This window comes from Dromiciops gliroides, chromosome X (assembly GCF_019393635.1).
Source record: "Dromiciops gliroides isolate mDroGli1 chromosome X, mDroGli1.pri, whole genome shotgun sequence".
NCBI classification, from domain to species: Eukaryota; Metazoa; Chordata; class Mammalia; order Microbiotheria; family Microbiotheriidae; genus Dromiciops; species Dromiciops gliroides.
In genome coordinates this window covers 29319891-29327384 of record NC_057867.1, presented here as the reverse complement: position 1 = coordinate 29327384, position 7494 = coordinate 29319891, and the positions used below count along the sequence as shown (strand labels likewise).

Genomic DNA, 7494 nt, shown 5'->3' with positions numbered 1-7494 from the left:
CTATAAAACCAAAGGGTTTGGTGAAGGCATTTTTTATTTTGGGGTACCAATAAAACCCCAAAGACAACAAAATAATGAAATTCCATGAATGTTTTCAGTGCTCTTTATAGTAATAATAATTATAATGATTATAATATATTTGGGGGGAAAATAAGATGTTATATACACAAGTTTTAAAGGGACACAGTATCATCTGCTTTGGGGGCAGCTAAGTGGCACAGTGAATAGAGCACCTGGCCTGGAATCAAGAAAATCTGAGTTCGAATCTGTCCTCAGACGAATTTAGCTCAGTATCTACATAACCCTAGACAAGTCATTGTTTGCTTCAGTTCCTTCATCTGTAAACTGAGCAAGACAAGGAAATGGCAAACCACCATTTTTGCCTAGAAAACCCTAAATAGGGGTCAGAAAGAATCAATTATGATTGAAATCACTGAACGACAATGTTATCTGCTTTGAAAGTTTGTTTTTTTATTGGTTAAGCATATGTGTGATGTTATAAAAAAGTTTAAAAAAAAACAACCTGTCTGGTTATAGCAGAGTGAGGCCTTAGAACATAAAATGGCAGGGCTGGGAGGTTCCTTAGAACATTGAGTGTCTGGCTTTGAGGATTCCTTTAGGGGATTATCTTGGAGAGAGGGAGAGAGCTTGGAATATGTCATGGAATAGCTGGTGGGGCAGTGCAATTACTGAATGTCAGAATTTGTAATGCACATAGAAGGCAGTACATCAGAACTGGGCAATCACATAGAACAAGTATTGTTTTCGAACTATTTGGAATTTCTAAATCAAGATGGGGCACCAGAACCTGTCCTAACAGCATTGGGAAGGTCCATAGAAGACAGTAAATGAGATGTCCAGAGCCTGAGAAAAGAAATTTCTAGAGCCAGTGGGAACCTGGGACAGAAAAGGTCAGGACTGGGGGTACCCATCAGCAGAGAATGGCAGAAGTAAGAGAACAAGGGGCATTAGAGCTACCCAAGCCTTTAGAACACAGAATGTCAGAAGGCAGAGAATGGCAGATCTGGGGGTGCCAGGAGATGGGAAATCGTCAGGTCTGAAGCACAAATACAGTCCCTAGGAAGAAGGTTTTTTGAGTTTGTGCTCAGTGGACCAAAGTATGGGGAAGGACCAGATAATTTAAAAAACAAGAAGCCATTGTATTTTGGGGAAGAGTTTAATCATTCATATAATTTATATCACCACAGCAGTGATGCTCTGAATGAAAACTGAGGCCTTCAAATGCCCAGATAGTCTTTCAACATGCCAAGACAGTGCTCCGTTTGCCTGAAAACAATAAGAAAAAGCAAGAATAGAAAACCCTGTAACACCCTGCAGTCCCTTCAGCAGGTAAGATAGTATTGATATTCTTCTTAATGATAATGATTGTGGAGTATTTGGGGGAGGAAGGTAGAAGTCATTGGAATTAAAATAGATAGGATATGTGCTTTGAAGTCATTATAATGATAAGGCAGAAGGGAAGTGTATTAAAATCAATGAACTGAAAAATTTAAAGGAATTAAAGAACCCTTGTGTGTTTGACAAGTTGTGGCCTGAGAAACTACAACTCCAGGCCTGGAAAGGTCTTTAGAACCAAACATGTCTGGCCTTTAGGATGGTTTTCAGGGGTTACAAGGAGCATAAAATACAGACTTCCCTTGCTAGGATGGAAGTCACTGTCTGAATGTCCAAACTTGAGAGAAATAGCGAATTCAGAAACCTGGCCTACAGGAGGCCTTAGAACCTCCAATATCAGAGTTAGGAGTGGTGATATGTCAAAGGCTCATTTATTGTCATTCTCGCAAGAATGGGCCACCCCATGGGTGACCAAAAATGGAGGCTCGAAGACCCCCTTTTATCTCCTAATCCCTAACTCGAAATGGCCCTTTCCTTTTTCAAGGGTTACAATCTAACCACAAGAACTGGCTAATCAGGACGCAGTATTCCCACCCCTCTGCATCCCCACCCTTCTGCATCAACTCTTCCAGGGGAAATCTCTCAATCTGAATACCTATCCCCTATTATTAGATGTGTGACCCTGGGCAAGTCACTTAACCCTCATTGCCCCACAAAAAAAAAGCTCATTGGTTAGCATCATTCAATTCCAATTGGTTGACATGACTTGAGGGTGGTCCAAATTAAAATGAACTCTACTGATGACATAAGGGGGAAGAAGAGATCCTTGCTGAAGGGCAAAGGCTAAATCCAGTATCTAGGTGTGGTTTAATCAGTTCACTGAGCTAGACAAAAGAATCAATCCACATTTCTTTTGTTCTTTTGGGCTTGTCCCTGACAAAATTTGAACTTTCTCAAGAACTGGACTTTCTGGAGTGGGGGGAGAAAGAATTGAAACTGATCTCTGGGTCCCCCCAAGAAATTCATTATTCATTATTATTTTCTCACAATAATAAGGTTAATTAATATAGTGTATTTTGGAAAAAATGGGTTGTCACAAACACATTTAGAAGAGGCACCAATTGTGCTCTGGAATCATTGTATTGGCAAGGCATTTAGAACTTTTGATATCAAAGCTTGAAGGAAATTGGAATCTAAAATCCAGAACTGGCTGAGATGGTAGAAGGTGGAATGTCAGTGTTCCAATTTATTTTATATTATACACCAATGATGCTTTAAAATAAAACACAACCAGGGCAGCTGGCTGGTGCTGCAGTGGATAGAGCACCGGCCCTGGAGTCAGGAGTACCTGAGTTCAAATCCGGCCTCAGACACTCACTAGCTTTGTGACCCTGGGCAAGTCACTTAACCCCAATTGCCTCACTAAAAAAATAATAAAATAGAATTAAATAAATAAAACACAACCCACCTCACATCTTCAACCCAACTGCCAAAAGAGTGAAACTACTGGCTAGTTTTTGACTAGACAAAAAGAAAATTCCCAACCCCTCCAAATCTGCACACTGTAAGAATTTAAGTCCCTGGAGGTCCTTTGCCAGCTATTGGTATTACAGTTAATGATAATGAATATAGAGTACCTGTAGGCAAAAAACAAGGTCTTGCATAGTGAGGCCTCCAAAAGGCTAAGGTGAAGAGATGAACCATTCATCTCAATATAGTTTATATCAGCACAGTAGTGATTCTTTGAATGCAAACCCAGACCTTCAAATGCCCAAAAGGTCAAAGTACAAGACTAGTGCCTTATTGACTGAAATCAGCAAGGAGAAAAGAAAGAAAACAAATACTTATAATGCCCTGTAGTCCCTTCAACAGGTAAAACAAATGAGTGGGAGGGAGCTAGGTAGTGCAGTGAATAAAGCACGGGCTCTGGATTCAGGAGGACCCGAGTTCAAATCCAGCCTCAGACACTTGACACTTACTACCTGTGTGAACCTGGGCAAGTCACTTAAGCCTCATTGCCCCTGTAAAAAAAAATTAATAATTTAACTATATCTAATCTAATATATATATATACATATATATATATATAAAACAGTACTTATAAAAATTATAAGTATATGAAAAATTCTAAGTTTAGAAAAATTATAATTGGGTCATAAATCCCATCTGGGTTGCCATTCAAATGTAAAAAATATTTTAACTGACTAGTTGGGCCTAATTTAACTGGGGGGGGGGGGGGCGCTAATCTAACTGCAGGCCTAATCCGGAATTTTTGACTCCCTGGCTATCTGACTGCTATTAATTTCCTATGGGCCTTTTATAAAGTTTCCCCCACTGCTCTGCTCCCAAATTGATAAGCAAAAGATTAAGAAGCCTCTTAGTTAAATAATCAAAGCAGAATTTATTTATAAAAATCAATGTAAATGATAAGGGTTAAGAAATGCAAATTATACAACCTGTCTGCTTTTAATATAATAAGGGCCATTGCTGCCTCTTGCCTTAGGGTATGCTCCAGCTTTTTCTTTCTTACCTTTTTCTGTCTTTTTTCTGTCCATCCTCTTCTCTCTACCTTCTAACTGGAAAGCCCTTTCTCCAACTCCTCTGTGCTGACTGCCCCACTGAATAGCCCCCTGCTTCACTCTTTAACTTCTCTCTCACTACCATAGTGATAAACCCCTGAAAAGCCCCTTACTCCATACCACTCCTTCCTCTGTCCGTCTCCTCTCTTACTGTCTTCTCCAACCTCCTTGTACTGTCTCCCCCTCTGTTCTCTGAATCTTTTGGCCTCTCCCAACCTCCATACATCTGCCTCCCTCACTGTCTCCCTAGCTCTCCTGTATATATGTTCCTTCTCCACCTCAAACCTTGGGCTCCCTGCGCACCACCCCCACCCCCCACCCCAAGCTAATCTACTGACCGTAGTAGCACTGCTCAAGGGGCCCATGACCCCTGCTGTGCACCTGGGACCTGTGCTAGAGGCTGGGTAGATCCCCCCAGGGCAGAGGGAGCTGGGGCTTTTTTCCCCCAGTGGTCTGACCTGACATCCTGTAAAGCCCATGGGGCTTTTTGGCTCAGCTGAAGTGATGGGGAGGGGCACCAGCCCCTCCCACACAGAAAAAACATGAGGGCCTAAGGCTTTTTAATCTCAGTCCAAAGGCAGGGTCCCAGAATCAAAACAAATTTCCACAGCTCACAAAAAACCAAAACAACAACTGAACTTAATACCTGCAAGAATAATTAGTTAAAATAGGAAGCTGTATAGTATATATACCAAATAAAGAAGGTGAAAGACCATAATAATAGCCAGAGTTTAAAAAATATATATTGGTATTCCTCTCCATGAAAATGACTGGAGAAGACTTTTGGACAAGAATTAGGTGCTAAATCCATGGGATTAAAAGAAAAATGATTGTGCTTTGAAATCAGTGTAATCATCAGTCACAAGTGAAGTGTCCTGTAATCAATAGAATTGAACTACTCAAAAGAATAAACAAACCCCTTTAGGTACAAGGGGGTAGTAGCCTTAATAAGAAAAAGGGCAGGTTGGGAAGTGTCCTTAGACCCTTCCTTGTCGGGGCTTCTAGATGATTTTCAGGGAAGAATTTGGAAGGCGGCACAGCTCTTAGAATACTGACTCTCTTGGGTAGGATGGAAGTCAAGGCTTTGAACAGTGTCAGAAGGGGGATTGGACAGAGAAGCCAATCATAGCAATATAACTAATACTACCAATAGCCACTGTCAGATCTGGAAAGACACTTAGAGCCTAGACTGTCTGAGCTCGAGGGAAAGATCTATTTGGAAAAGGCCTGAGAACCTTCAATATCAGAGTAGGAAAGATGTTATAACTGAAAAAGTGGGAGAAATTTGGAGGCTGGGAATGCAAATTGCCAGAAACAGCGGCATTTTGGCCCACAGAATGTCAGGCCTGGGAGTAAGAATGGAAAAGAGAGGGAGGAGAGGCCTGAGAAGAAGGGATGTCAGAGAGAGAATAAACCTTAGAACACAAAAGGTCAGAACTTGGAGTGTCTGAAAAAAATACCATATATGACAGCTGGAGGGGAGTGAAGAATCTGAGAACATAAATTATAAGCCCTTGAAGGAGTTTATAATGAAAAAGTGGCAACCATTTATTTAAAAAGATACTTTTAGCTGAGTATTGTTCTCCACAGTTTGAAACTCAGATCACAGTAGTGTGTGTCTTTATATCCAGAAATGCCGTGTCTTGGAAGGTCTTCAAACTCTGAATATCCGAACTTCTGAATATTTCAATTCCAGGGGCAAATTTGGAGGTGGCGAAGAGCTTAGAATAAAGACTTTCTAAGCGAGGCAGTTATTCCTACATCTAAGTGTTCCAATTTAGAGTAACAAGTGAAGCCAGAATTTTCAATCTGGAAGGACACTTAGAACCTGGAATGTCTGTGCTTGAAGAAAATATCAATTCCAGAATTCTAAATGAATGAAGAAGTAGAAGGTGAAAGGTCAATGCTGGGAGCAGAGATAGTAGGAGATGTTCAGAGGCTGAGAATGGAAACTGTCAGAAGCAGAAGGATTTGGGCACCCAGAATGTCAGTTTAAGTGTTGTCAAGAAGAAGAGAGAGTCCCTTAGAATAAGGGACATCAGAGAGAAAAGCTCAAAAGATCAAAACTAGAGTGTCCTAAAAACTTCCACGTGCCATAGCTGGGAGGGTTCAGAAAACATAAATTATCTCTTCCCTTTTTTTTGTAGATACAAGATAAATGTTTTTGTTTGTTTTGTTTTGTTTTGTTTTGTTTTTTGCAGGGCAATGGGGTTTAAGTGACTTGCCCAGGGTCACACAGCTAGTAAGTGTCTGAGGCTGGGTTTGAACACTGGTCCTCCTGAATCCAAGGCTAGTGCCTTATCCATTGCGCCACCTAGCTGCCCCCAATACAAGATAAATTTTTAACAAATTGGTCATTTGTCACTGGGGTAATAATCCATAGGACACTACTTCTACATAGTTTACATGTAAAACATTTTTTTTAAAAAGTATTGTAGCACTAATTGTTACATATTATTATCATCTGCTTCATCCTCCTCTTTCAAAGATTCCTTGGTATATTTCTCTGCTTCTTGTCTTATATCCTTTGGAACGATTTCATACGTTCCTTTGGTCACTTCTCTAACCCAACTGAGCTCTAGTTCAAAAGTTTTGTCCTTAACTTCATCATGTACTGTATAGATTATTTTTGCAACTTCTTTAACAACATCACAACAAGTCATTTCTTTCATCTAGAGTTTCTCTATCTCTGTTTTTGCTGCTTGTCTGGCTTTACCAATGGCACATCCCCAATAACCATATAAAACACCTGATGGGTCGATCATATAGAGTTGTACTCCATCATTTGCACCGTAGGACCCTAACGTGAAACTGCAACCAAAAGGTCTGATGGCATTGTAGAGTGTGTAAGCATGCACATACATGGCTACTCTGTCTGCAAGGTGCTTTAGTGGAATATTATAGCTATAGTTAGATCTGAAGTTGGAGGCTTCTTCTCTAACTATGTCTGCTAGCAGACCTGCTACTGGCATTCCAACATGTCGATTGACATTAAAGAGGCATTTGTTAGAACCTTCTTCATAAAGTTTAGAAAGGACTAATTTCTCTACACCAAAGACGACACCATCTTTACATCTGATTCCAATAGCTGTATTACTGTTTCCCACTGCTTTCATAGCATATTCAACTTGAAAAACTCTTCCATCAGGAGAGAAAATTGAGGCTGACAGATCATATCCAGTCCCAATGGAGCTCATGACACCTCATGGATTATCTCTTCTGCAAGGAAAATATCACAAATGGCAATTTTCACCTACATTCTAAATGTCTATTCTTACATACTTTGATATAGAGTATTATATATATTTTTATATATTTTCATGTATATTTAGTACAAGCCAAAGTATTGATCCATTCTAGGTAAACTAAAAAAGAAAAAAAGATTTTCCCAATGTTATCAGTCATTCATTCCCATTTAATTTATAAAAACACATTGACAAAGCTTTTTTGTAAAAATCCCAAGTCATCAATCACATAGGCAGAAGGATTTGGAGAAAGTACTGACTATTTTTCATTTTTGGCTAGCTAAACAAAGCCCCAAAACTCTAAAACATGGGCA

At 39.9% G+C, this 7494-nt stretch overlaps 1 pseudogene; it reads right to left on the bottom strand.

Moving 5' to 3' along the window:
• Positions 1-6382: 6382 nt before the first annotated feature.
• LOC122734072 lies at positions 6383-7132 on the bottom strand (annotated as a pseudogene).
• Positions 7133-7494: the final 362 nt, after the last annotated feature.